This window comes from Zonotrichia albicollis, chromosome 15 (assembly GCF_047830755.1).
Source record: "Zonotrichia albicollis isolate bZonAlb1 chromosome 15, bZonAlb1.hap1, whole genome shotgun sequence".
NCBI lineage: Eukaryota > Metazoa > Chordata > Aves > Passeriformes > Passerellidae > Zonotrichia > Zonotrichia albicollis.
The window spans coordinates 4,949,981-4,962,960 of record NC_133833.1 but is presented as its reverse complement, the minus strand read 5'-3'; the positions used below and the strand labels follow the sequence as shown (position 1 = coordinate 4,962,960).

Sequence of the window (12,980 nt, the reverse complement as noted above, 5' to 3'; positions counted from 1 at the left end):
AATTATAGTAAGGGAGTGTCCAGCAAAGGTTTGGTTTAATGGGACAGTATTGAGAAATTGAATAATTCTTGAATTGTGGAAATTGAATAATTCTTTTAAGTGTGGCTGTGGTAACTTGTTATGCTAAGAATTCCTTCCTCCCACTCCTTTTTTGTTTAACATATTCTAGATACTAACACAATTTTCAAACCTAGACCCAGTTCTGTGTAACGATTCCTTGGACAAGTATCTGGCCTCTAAAAAAAATAAAACCTTAAACCCTTCTTGTGCTGTTTCAATTGTTAACTGGCCTCACCCCTCTGCTGCTTCCCTGGATCTTTACCTGGGGCAATGCTGCAGTTTTGAAGCTGAGAGAACATTGGAACATTGAATGTTTTTTTTTCCTTTCTAGAAGAGATGTACCCGTCACTGACTGCACAGTCTCTGAATAATGCATGAAAGTTTATTTGCTTGTGTATGGGAGGCATCTTCCCATTTAACATTGGTCTTATCCTTCCTCTTGCATGTGGCTCTTGTTCCTCTCCTCTTTTTTGTGCACCTAGCAAGACATGCATTCACTTGCTTTTGGCAGCTGAGGACGTTCCAAGCTCAGTGTGACTTTGGCTTGATTTTTCCCATCTTAATGTGTTGTTGAGGGCACTGAGCCACTGTGGAGGTGTTGAGCAGCACAAGGGGGGCAGATATTCCCTGCAGGGAAATGAGGGAGGTTGAAGAGCATCTAACCAGTGAAAGTGGGAAAGGGCTGTGGCTACAGGCACTGCCTTCACTGAGATCTGTTATTTTCATTTTGGCCTCAAGACTGATGCACGTTGCAGGCCCTGGTACATCCTGAACATCAGATTGATTGACTTCTTGGAGATCCACCTGCATTCCAGCATATGGAACCAGCACCTTTTCATTTATGTGGCAGTCTTAGCTTCAGTGTGGATGAGGGGAGCTGTGACTTCAGAGCCAAATGAGTTGGAGAAGCTCTTTTTTAGTATATGCAGAATTAGTTTGATTGATCACATTTGACACCAGTCAGGGAAGAGAGAGGTATTCAGGCTGAGAGAGCAAGAACACATTCCAAGTTGGTTTTCTCTTCTGTATTCTCTGAATATGATGAATATTTTTTCCCCTCAGCTGTCATAGTCTTCTAATAAATGCTTTCCTTCCATTAAATTTTTAAAAATGAGATTCTCTCTGTAACAAAATCCACAGTTTAAAAATAACTTCTGTGATGTACTTTTATGGTGGCAATTTCAAAGCCTGTGGAGATGGTGCTGCAAGATGCTTCTAATCTAATAATGAAATGTGTATAGCACACATGGAGAATAGAAGAGTAGCTGGAATCAGCTTATTTTTCTTTTCTTGTTTTCTTGCTTCTTCAGCTATTTCTGATATCTTCCCCTTTTAATTGCAGGACAGGGCTGAGGAATGTAGAATTGTAGCTGTCAGAAAAACTAGAAGAAAAGGTCTGTTTCCATAATCTTGCAGCTTCTTCTGTTTCAGAAGCCTGCTGGAATCACTGCAGCCTCTTTTCAGAAAAGAACAGCATATTCTGCTTCATCTCTAACTGCTGTCAGCTGTTTAAGCTTTCCTTTCCCCAGCCCTCACTGAGAACATGTTTTCAGCTCAGCCAGGGATGTTATTACTAACTGATGAACAAACCTGAATACTGAACGTTTGACATTTTTCAAGGTAATCATAGAAACTCTTCATCCAGCAGCTGCTGAGGCTGCTCTGGATGCTGATACCCCTTCTGATGGCAGCAGTGAAGAGTACAGAAGAGTACAGTGGTGGCTCCAGATGAGTGGCTATAAAATGGCAAAAAAGAAGTTTGATTTTTATGGCACTGTCATAATTTGTGTCGAGCACACTTTCTTGACTGGGAGACTAAAAGGAGACAGATTTCTGCTAATACCTGCACATTCAAAGTGCTGTAGTTTGAAAAACTCTTGCACAAAGCTTAAAATACCACATTAGTAAGAAGCTGTCCTACTAATTGAACAAATGGCATCAACTATTTTTCTTTATTTCTGGAGAAAGAAATATGACAGATAACTGCTTCAGCACAGAGGGTGTTGGTTTGTGGGCAACTTGTAATATTTGGGATGAGCAAAAAGGCTCATTCAAAATTTCTGAATTTAGAAAGGCAATTCATTTAAGGGGAATTAAGCCCCTAACCCCATTTGTTTCTCTGGAAGCACACTCTTATTTCAGAAGCTTTGCTCAGTCCTGTAGTGCAGGCTCTGCTGTGGCTGTCACCATTCTGTGCTCTGCTGACTGCAGCACTGACACCTGGCCTCTGGTCCTGTTTGCTTGACCCAAATCTAGCACTTCACTTTTTGAATAATTCAATGTATCTGCTAGTTATAGATGTTGAATTTTCTCAAGCTCCCATCTGCAGGAATGGCAGAATTGAACGGAGGAGTCCAGACTCCTTTCACTCATCCTCGCTGTTTGTGGTGGGCCAGCCCAGTGACAAGTAGCAAGTGAGATTTTTGTCTTCTTGAAAGCAGAATTTACATTGGTTTTGTTGTTGTGACTTGGTAGGATTTCCTTTAGCTGGGTTACCATTACTTTCCAGACTGCCCCAATTCTCCTCTTGTTTCTTTGGACTTTGAACTTGTATTTTGCTAAGATCTTCCCTCAGATATGGGATGTTTTCTGCTGGATGAGGTCCCTTTACAGAGAGCCTTGTGAGCTCTCACTGTGCTGGGAGCAGATCTACCTCAGGGGCTCTGGGTTTAATTGGTTACACACACTCAGATCTACTGACCCTGCAGCACCCAAGTGTGAAAAGGAATTTAAAGGGTTACACTTGTGCTTGACAATGTATTTTTACATACAGATTTTTAGTGTGCACCAAAATGAGCTGCTTCTCTGAGAACAGGTGACATTGGGATACAGACTCTTAGAAATCTCAATACTTTCTAGGATGGCTGTTTCCCACTTAATTTTTATTTTGATGAAAACTGCCCTGTTCTGGGAAACAACTTGATTGGCCACCCTCTTCCAGTATTGTGTAATCCCTTCATCTGTATTAACTTTCATCTGCTGAGATGTTTGCAAAGTATTTTGCTGTAGTGACTGGAGTGGTGATAGGACAGGAGGCTTTTAGGGGAAGTTCCAAGTGGTTTTTCACCTTTCATAGAACCTTGCTGGATGGGAGGGCTGAGAGTCTTTAAGGAAGCAAATGCATTTTGAGTTGCCCCATTTTATTTTTAAAGTGTTTTTCTCAATAAAGCAGTGGGCTGTACATCTATCAATAACATTCTTACATGGAAACAAATGCTCAGTTGCACCTCAGAGAGGACAGATCACCTTTTTTGAGGTTTGCTGCCTCCTGTGACACAACCTGATTTCTTTTGTAACAGCAAAGACTTTCAGTGGTTAATTACATTAACTCTAGGGACCAGCAACTTTGAGGTTGTTAATATATTCAGTAGTATTTATGAGCTTAAATAACCAGAAGGAGCTCAAGTACACATCCCATGAACCCCCCCAATAGAAAAAACCAATATCAAAACCATAAAGCTTTTACTTTGCCTTCTAGAAAATGTTCCTTTTGCTGTACTTCTACACATGTCCTAAGCTATTTTTTGTATTTAAAATTCATCACTTTAGTAAAGTCCCCATGTGACAAAAAATCCCCAAACCAAAACAAAAACCAAAGAATTAATCCTAGACATCAGGGTAACAAATCTGAAGGATTAATACATGTTTCTGAATTTCAAGCTTTATAATTCAACATTTGTAGGTTATATCATACTTTTTTTTCCTGATCAGACTGACCATTTTTATTCAGCAACTGCTCTCAGAGTAGGATTTGCTGAGCACTTTCAATAATAGTGACAGTATTTTATTTCTGCACTGGTGTTCTGGGACCACATTTGGTGTTGGAGGCCACATCTTCCCAGAATTTTATACAAGAAGCAACAGAAAAGAACATTTATCTAACAGAGCCACAACTTCACTGCCAACTAAAAAAGAAGAGCCAACAGATTCTAACTTAGAATAAAAGTCAGCTGTGAACAGAGGCAAATATTCCCCCAGGCACAGGGCATCTCTCTGAAGAGGAATTGTTGAAAATGCAAATGGCTGCAGGAGAGTTCAGTGTGATTGCTTCGTGTTCCACAGGCACTGTGGTTTCCTGTGCCCCAGGTCAGCTCTCAGGAGATGAACAGCCAAGAGTTCTGATTTCTGGAAGACCCGTGGCAGCTTTTCACATGCCATCTTCAAACTGCTCCCCTTTGCTTTGCAGGCAGAGTCGCTCTTGTGAAGGATTCCTTCAGGGGCCTGGGTAACAGATGTGAGCCTGGCCCTCTCGTGCAGCCTGACAGCACAGGGCACATACTAGACAAGAAGAAAAGCAACTTTTTTTTTTTGATTATTATTATTTTTTCTCCAAGCTCAGAGCTGTCACATTAGCTCTTCCAGTTGTGAAGGCATCCTTGACAGGACGTCACATCTTAATAATGCCAAACATCATCTTCACCATAGCTCTTAAAAGTAGGCAGGTACTTATAATAGTAAGTTCAGACTCCATTGGGAGGCCATCAGCTGGATGAGGAACAATTGACCTTTCAGGAAGAGCTGTACAATTAGAGGAAAGCGAGATAAAAGTACAGACAAGATAGAGTGAAATTGGAAAGCAGCATATTTGTATCAGATAAGAACCAGTGGGTGCTGGGATATAGGTTCTCTCCATCTTCAGGTGGAGAAAATGCATCTGAAATCTACTTTTCAGGAGGTGGGTTCACCACAACTGTGTGCTCAGAAGAGTGTGAATAAAATTAATGACTGTCCTTCAATTTGGTGATAAATCCATGTGCCAGTGGAGGAACCAGTCAGACACACACAACACCATTAAATTCCCTCTTCTTACTGGCTTAACTTGACAAAACAGTTTCTTATGTCTCTGCTTCACATCCAAGGCAATATAAAAGTTCACTTAAAATTGTTATTAAATTTTGTGTCTCCTATTTCTTGCTCAGGAGAGGAGGCAAATACGGATAGATTTAAGGAGGATGAGCACAAGGAGATCAGATGGAAAGCACGGGAAGCTGAAATTTGGAGTCTCCAGTTGAGAGACTCTCAGGTTTTGCACAACATAAAGGCTAAAATGCTCTGACCTGAGCAGAGGCCATTGATCTCTTTCAGAGGCTGTTGTGGTCCTGAGCTGGAAAGAGAAAAGGCAGGAGAAGCAAACAGGCAGCAGAGTCTTCCTGATGGGCAAGAGTGATTCCACCAGCAGTACTTAATGAGCAGAAAAATCATTGATTAGCTTAGTGTAGTGAGCAGACTAGAGAAGAAAAACTCTTGAAATAAGACTTAGAGCAAACTGTTTGCAAGATACCATTAAAGTCTGTCTGGTTTTTGATCCTAAACTTGAAGAATGCAAAGGAAAGGCATACTTTGAACCAGTGATCTGATGCCTTGAAAGATTTCAAGTTGAAGTGGAGGGGCAGAGTGGCACAGATGGAGAGAGGTACACAAATACTATTCATGACATTTTATCTCAAAATGTCAAGTGCTAAAGCTCTGGAAATATGCTTACATGGTAGAGGCAGCACTGCATAATTGAAGGCTCATGAGAGTTAAGGAAATCTGTACTTTCTGGCCTTTATTTGTTTAAAAATAAAAGCTTTGTCAACACTGTATGTACTGCTGAGTACATATGGCACTAAATCTCAGTGCAAAGTGCCGAGGTTTCAGGGAGTGAGCAGAGATATTCCCTATGGCACCTTTCCCTTTGATCTCAGAGATTGACCTTTGGCAGCCTTTGCCCTTACTTTACATCTGTACAGTCCTTTCCTGAATTCCTGGGTACAGGCACTGATGCCATTTTGCTTTGGAACAAGGGAATATATGTGTTGAGTTGGTATGTGTGAAAAATGGTGAAAATGCTCATGTGTTGAGTTGGTATATGTCAAAAATGGTGGAAATGTTCATGTGTTGAGTTGGTATATGTCAAAAATGGTGGAAATGCTCATCTTTATTTTTATCACTGAGGAAACGTGTGTCACTGAGTGTTGAGATGTTGAACCAAGAAGTCTTGAAGGGTCCTTTCTCAGCAGTCTCTCCCAGAGACAAATGAGTCTTTTGCTTCCTCAGCTCTTTTGTACCCCCCAAAAACGCGTCCACATTTCTACAGGAGTGTCCTTGAGTGGGTCTGGCCTGGAAATTGGCTCTGGATATTCCCCACCCACTCACATTTTACCAAGTTTTAACTGACCCCTGCTCCACTCTTGGCCTGTAACTCCGCTCCAGAAATGTCGCGGGGCTGTCGGCAGGAATCCTGTGCAGGAGCAGCAAACGTGGGCCACGCTTGCCTGCTGTTGGAGGGGAGCCTGTTTGTGTCAGCTGCATTAGAAGGATTGTTCCAGAACAGTTCATCCATGTGTAAAGTTGCCCCTGTGATTCTGCCAAGGCTGAGGAGGAGCTCTGGCAACAGCGCCCACGGCTCTTCCCTCCACCCAATTTGTCCAAGGTGCTGGAGGTCAGAGAGCAGCAGATAACGTAATTTGCTTGTCTGAACCAGTTCTTCTGCCTTGTTTAGTGTAGCTGGGGAGTTTTCATGCTGTTAACTGAACTTCCAGGGATAAAAATATAGATACTGCAGAATTTAAATGGGAGAACCCACCCTGCAATTCGCTTTATGCAGATAAAAATGGGGAGAGAACTTGTTTCAGGCTCTTCCCTTTGGAAGCTCTTCACCACTACAAATCACATGTAGACTTTGCAGTGGGCCTTCCTGGTTGTTTACCTTTAGATAATTACATACCATGGGCTATTTTTTCCCTCTCTTTTGAGGAAAGTACTGTGGGAGTTACTTTGGTTTCTTTGAATTTGACCTTTGTCAGCTTTGGAGGGAAAAAATACGTTTTCTGTTAGTCAAAGTAAATTAGGTGTATTCATTAGAGTAACTCAGAGAATTAAGCACAATTACTGGGGTTTATTTTTTCCTTAGGGTAATGATTTAATTGCTTTGATTTTGTTTTGTTCATATCCTGAGGAAAAAAAAAATTATGATAGTAGAAGAAAATGCCTTTAACTATTCTTTCCCATGTGGTGTGTGCTTCTGTATGCCTGGCAGAACTTGCCTTATGCTAACCTTGTCCTTCTAGTGCTCTACTTAAAAATTTCACTTCCTTAAATTTTAAGGCTTTTTGTGTGTTTGTAGGTGTAGGTGTCTGTATATATGCCAACACACAAAAATAAAATACATTATACAAGCATACATAAATATATGTTTGCATAAAAATATTTTTGTGTGTGTCTATATATGTACACACACATATAAAAATAAAATAAATGCTGGCTCTCCCTTTAACTTTGAAAGTGTTTTGTTTTCTTTCAGCTCCAGCAAACTGGATTGAATTACAACTGAATTGAATGCACTTCTACAGCACCTTCCCTCAGGGATCTAAACCAATTTTCTCACCATTGCTAAATGCTGAACTTCCCCTGTACCCTCACAGAGTAAGTAGGATGCTGCTATCTGAGCTCTAGGGTAGGAAAATTAGGAAAGGTGTTGAATGCAACATACTGGAAAGGAAAGTGATAAGATATTTCGCTCTCGGTTTTGAATATTGTTGTGTTCACACAGTTGTACTTTTCTGGGGAAGTGAAGCCTTGCAACATGTAACCTTAATATGGGAAAAGGAAGGACAATATTCACCCTGTAGCTGTGTTGGGCACAGCTTTGGGATGGAGTAGGAAGGAACAGTAAAAGAGGTTTTTGAGAAATATGGAGTGTGTTTCTGATTTGACCCCTGATCTCTTTTAACTTGACCAGCCACACTGTGGGTTCCAGCTTCTGAAAAAAGGCATTTAGGAGTCAATTCAGGAGAGGGGAAGAAAACAGCTGCAGTTCTCAGGTGCTGGTCCATTGTAACCCCTGGCCAAGGCCAAGGGAGCTGCTCTGCTCCTACATCAGATCTGATGCAAAGAGTTCAATAGAAGGTGACAGGGACAGAAGATTTGCCTCCCAGCAAATGTGGTTTTTTTCAGTTTCTTGCATGGCCATTCCGTGTGTTAAACAAACAAAGGGAGAGTGTGATGATATTCACCATCCTTTGGTGATTCCTCAGTGGTTGTGTTCCTAATAAACTGTAAAAAGAAAGCTGACTGCAGGAAGGTTGGTGGCTAGGTTAATATACACTGTAGTGGAGTCATTTAAAATAATCCAAGCAAAGAGAGGAGATTTATATAAAAGTACATTTCCATTACTTGTGCCTCTGGCACAGTAATGTCTCATCTAGCATAGCAAAAAGCTAACAACATTATTCTTGTTTCTCTTTGTAACATCCATAGCCCTTAGTACTGCTATCCTTTGTTAATTTTCCAAAGACTAGTTGTTAATTAAGAGACACATTTGACTCAAAGGCAAGTCTTGACTGAAAAGAGCTCAGAGAACATGGCAGGAGTCTTGTGTTTTGGGGTTTTAAAATTATTTTTAAAACAACATCTAATTTTGAGCATGTAAAGATCCAGTTAAAATTTTGATGAGTGGGATCCAAGCTCCTGTCAATGTCTTGATGGCAATGGCACTTGGTGTCTTTTTCTTAGATAGAACAGTAGGACAGGTCTGATTTTTGGACAGGTGAAAGAAGTCCACTTTAAAGCAAGGAGAGCAGACTACAAGTACAGTTAGATTTTTGTTTCCTTCCTCCCACTTTTTCCCCCAGAAGACTCAAGATCAGTCATTGAACACCACAGGCATGGCAGGACATTTAAACCCTCTTTCTTTTACATTTTTTGTAAGGTCTTAGCACCTGGTGAGCACAAAAGTAGAGTTACTACTTAGCAAAGTCTGGCTACTTGCTTTGGTACTGAAATAGAAGCAGCTTTCTTCTAAAAATCAATCCCAAAGGGGCCAAGACTAAAGTGTTTTGTATTCCCATTACTTTGAATGGAAATTTTTCCTTACTAAGGAGTTTGGCATTGGGATTGCTCAGAGACCCAGGCACTCCTTTTATGTAGGTCCATTAATTTTGATTCTGCTAAATGTGTATTCCTAATTGCAATAAGTCAATGCACCTAAAGAGATCAGAGGAAGGAACTGATCCAGAAGGGGGAAAGCTTGTTACTGTGTGCTTTGAAGCTGTGAGATTGAGTGACCACATCATCTTGGCTGTGACTTTCAGATGGGTAAAGTGAATGTATGGCTTTTAAGAGATACATGGTATAATTGATGATTAATCAGGGCCCTTTGTTTTGCACAACTTTCAATTCTGCAGTCAAGGCTTGTGTGTATAATGAATGGTTTTTATTTTCTTTCTTCTGTAACTTACCTTTGCTGACTGCACCTCTTTGCTCCTGATGTCTGTGAGCTCTAATAAATTGAGGAGTTTAGGCAGACAGTTCCTTAGGCAAGAGCTCTCCCCTGGCTGGTGATGCTGGTGAGACCTGCCTAGACTATAAAAGGCTCAGAAAAGGGGACAAGCTTTTGGCTGGAAGGCATAAGGGAAGTGGAACAACTTTTACATCCCTCCTTCATCTCTTGGATATTTAATTTGCATTAGGAAACAGAGCAGGTCATTGGATTAATAAACAAAAAAAAAAAAAGTACTGTTTGAGTCAGAGATACCCTTAGGAATTCTCCTGTTGGTAGTGCTTGTACTGATGTTATGAATTCAGAGATACTTAATGGTTTTTAGAAAGACCTTAGCTGTCAGAGTGGTGTGATAAAGCAAAAATCTGAGCTCTCATCCTGAAAAGATGCTTGCCCATGTATTTGGGGAGAACAGACTTAAGATCTGAAACTTTGGATTTGAGTGCACAAACAGAGCTCACCGAGCAAATATAAAGACCCCCACAGCTTTCATTCCTGTGGTGTTACTGTCTTGAATAAATATCCAGAAAGTACTGGCTTATAATTTTGTGTTTATTAAGAAAATATATCTTTCACCAGCCCCTGCTTCCTTGCTCTAAAAGCCTGCTTGACTCATATTTAATGCCATAATAATGCAGGTCAAGTAAGAGATGCTATATAACACAGTCCATTGTCATTTCCCAGGCAGCATCTGCATCAAGCCAACAGCTTTCAGTTGACTGGAGAACTTGTTTTTTTTTCCTGTGTTTGCCTAGAGACTTGTCCCTTGGAAACATGGTCAACAGCTGCTTCTCTCTTATTGTTTCTCCCCCTTCCCATTTTTTAGTGTTGTCTCCTGGCTAGAGCCTGTGACTTAAAAAGGAAAGGGTCAGAGAGATGAGAATTTCTGGATTCCATATCCTCACAGAATTACAGCTCTGTGGTCATGGGAGGAAGAGTCATGCTGCTCCCTTCATCTTTCCAGAGAAGAGAGGATCCACTTAGAACCAGAAAAATGGTTTGGGCTGAAATGGATCTTAAAGCTCATCTTGTTCCCACTCCCATGCCATGGACACGGACACCTTCCACTATCCCAGGTTGCTCCAAGCCCTCTCCAGCCTGGCCTTGGACACTTCATGGATCCAGGGGCAGCCCCAGCTTCTCTGGGCACCCTGTGCCAGTGCCTGTGAGCCCTCACAGGGAAGGATTCTTCCTTTTCAGCCAAACCTGTCCTCCTTCAATTGAAGGCCATTACACCTTGTTCCATGGCTATTTGCTCTTTTCCAAAATCCCTCTCCAGCTCTCTGAGTCCCTTTAGGCCCTGGAAGGGGCTTGAAAGTCCCCCCAGGGTCTTCTCCAAGCTGAACAACCTCATCTCTGTCAGGCTGTTTTCACAGCACAGGTGCTCCAGCCCCTGAGCATCTTTGTGGCCTCCTCTGAACTGACCCCAACAGATCCCTGTCCTCCTGTGTTCCAGAGTAATCATTTGTAGACAGGACAGATCAGTTAAAGTTTTTATTCTGTTACCACATGTTATTTTAGTATGCCAAAAAAAAACCAGATTACAAACTAAATAGAGGGAATGGCAGTGGCAAAAATTAGAACCTGGTGGTTGAGTCTGTCACAGCATTCCTGCCTTCTTCTCCTGCTGCACAAGGGAAAACACTCCTTGTTCATGGTGGATGAGGTAAGAAGGGATGGGCTTCAATTGCAGCAAGTGAGATTTACTTTTGTGACAAAAACTTTCTAGGATGAAATACACCATTAGATTGCTTATGGGGGTTGTGGCAATTCCATCCTCGCAGGTCTTTAAGAATATGTTAGAAAAACATCTGTCAGGAATGATAGCTGTGGAGCTGCTCCTGCTCTGGGGTGTGGAGGTGGGCTAGATAACCTCTGGAGAGCCCTTTCAGCCCTCTTTTCTATGAGCTCTAATCCAGGACTTTTCATTACTCATCCCTTGAAGCCCCAAAGGTGACAGGACTATCACACTTCATTTTTACCCTCACACAATCTTTTTTGCTGGATGGTTTTTACTCATTCAGTGGTCTGGCTTCAGTTACATTTGTCATATGATTCTCTTACAGCCTCTATGTATTAATTTTTTTTTTCAGTCCATGCCCTTTGGGCCTTCTGTCTCTGTTTTTTAAATGGATCTCACTAACTTTGAAACTTTCTGAAAGAAAAAGTTGCTGAAAACTTAGGTTTATTTTTTTTTAATCCGAGATTTCAAATTAAGCAAAATGAGTTAGAGCTGCTGTTAACTAGTAATGCCATGTTCCGTGCTGCAGCAGGCACAGGAATAGGAACTGGTTTTGCTTTGTTGAAGTGAGATAAATGTGAACAGAAGCAGATGAATGAGGTGGGGAGCTGCCCAGGACAGAGGCTATTCTGCTTGTTTGTTCAGGGCTTGGTACAGTGTGGCCCTGAGCTGTGAGTGAAGAGCTGCTCTGATAACCCCATTTATGATGGGAAGCACTCAGGGGACCAGGTACATGTGTGCAGTGTGCAGGAGGTGCTGCTGGAAGGTACAAAAGAACTGAGATTTTGCTTTGAAGTGATAATGTAGAGATTTAGGGGTGATTTAAAAACACAGTAAATTAAAAGATAACCAAATCAGTGTGATCCTGTGATCCTGATCCTGTAAGTGCTGGGTTTTTATTCAGGAGTCATAGTGGCAGTAAATCGCTGCACAGTCCTCTCTCTCTGACACAGCTGGGCATTTCACAAGCTGGTGTGAAACAGTAGGTTCCCATTATATTTGCCCTTTTTCATCTCTTCCTGATATGGAATTAAATTTATTCTGTTATTGGTGTGTGATGATTTTTAAGTGGCTTCCTTGCAGGTTTGTTTTGGGGCTTCCCCAACTCTCAAATCTGGATTGGTAAAGTGGAAGATTTCACAGGAAAAACGAAGGTATCAGGCTGGAGGTAAACAGACATCCTGTTTTATTTCATTGAAGTCTTCCAGTTCAGCTCCAGGGTGCCTTGATCTGTGAAACAGCTGTGACTGGGTGCAATTGCTCCAGCCAGAGCTGGGCAGAGGAAGGTGCTTGGAGCAATCCCTGCTCTGTGTTTGGAGAAAAGCTCCAAACATGCTCAGGACATTTTGCTCCTTCCCACAGCTGCCCACATCTTCCTTGGCCCTTTTGTTGGCCTTCTTCATCTTCCTCCTTGGCTTAAACTGACCCTCAGAAGATGAGAAATCTCTGGGAGTGTTCTGCATAGTGATTCACTTGGATGTTTTATGTTCCCCTGAATATTTGATGTCCTTCCATGGCTGTGAATTGGCAGCAGAGGGGCAGTGCCATGTGGGGTGTGACAGGCACACAGCTGCCTTGGGACACCCATGCTGTTTAACTTGGGTAATAATATTTAAATCATCATAGCAACCCTTCCTCCTCTGGACTTCCATTAAAGTTTCCTAATCCAGTTATGTTATTTTTCTGAGAAGCTGACTTTTTTTTGTAACTAATTATTTTGTGCTCAGCTGTATGTTTTGAGTTCTGTTTGCTTTGTGGCTGGATTTGATGCATTCTCTTTAATTATGCACTTTTAGCATAAAAAAGGAGGAGAAAACTCACTTTGGTAGCTCTGGGCTGCAGGAGTTGACGTGTTTGCTTCAGTTTGCCTGCTCCCTCTAAAGGCTCTGGATCCCTTCAGCAAAGTTATGAAGGCAG

General features: G+C 41.6%; 1 protein-coding gene across 5 annotated transcripts in view; it reads left to right on the top strand.

Moving 5' to 3' along the window:
• Positions 1 to 12,980, top strand: part of SGCD (sarcoglycan delta) — a 309,019-nt gene that overhangs the window by 33,262 nt on the left and 262,777 nt on the right. For 2 of the 5 annotated variants that reach the window (XM_074552380.1, XM_074552379.1), the window contains exon 2: positions 7,346 to 7,467. The exons of the other annotated variants lie outside the window; for them this stretch is intronic. The gene's annotated coding sequence lies outside the window, so the exon portion shown is untranslated. The remainder of the gene's footprint in view (positions 1 to 7,345; positions 7,468 to 12,980) is intronic. 5 annotated transcript variants of the gene reach the window in all.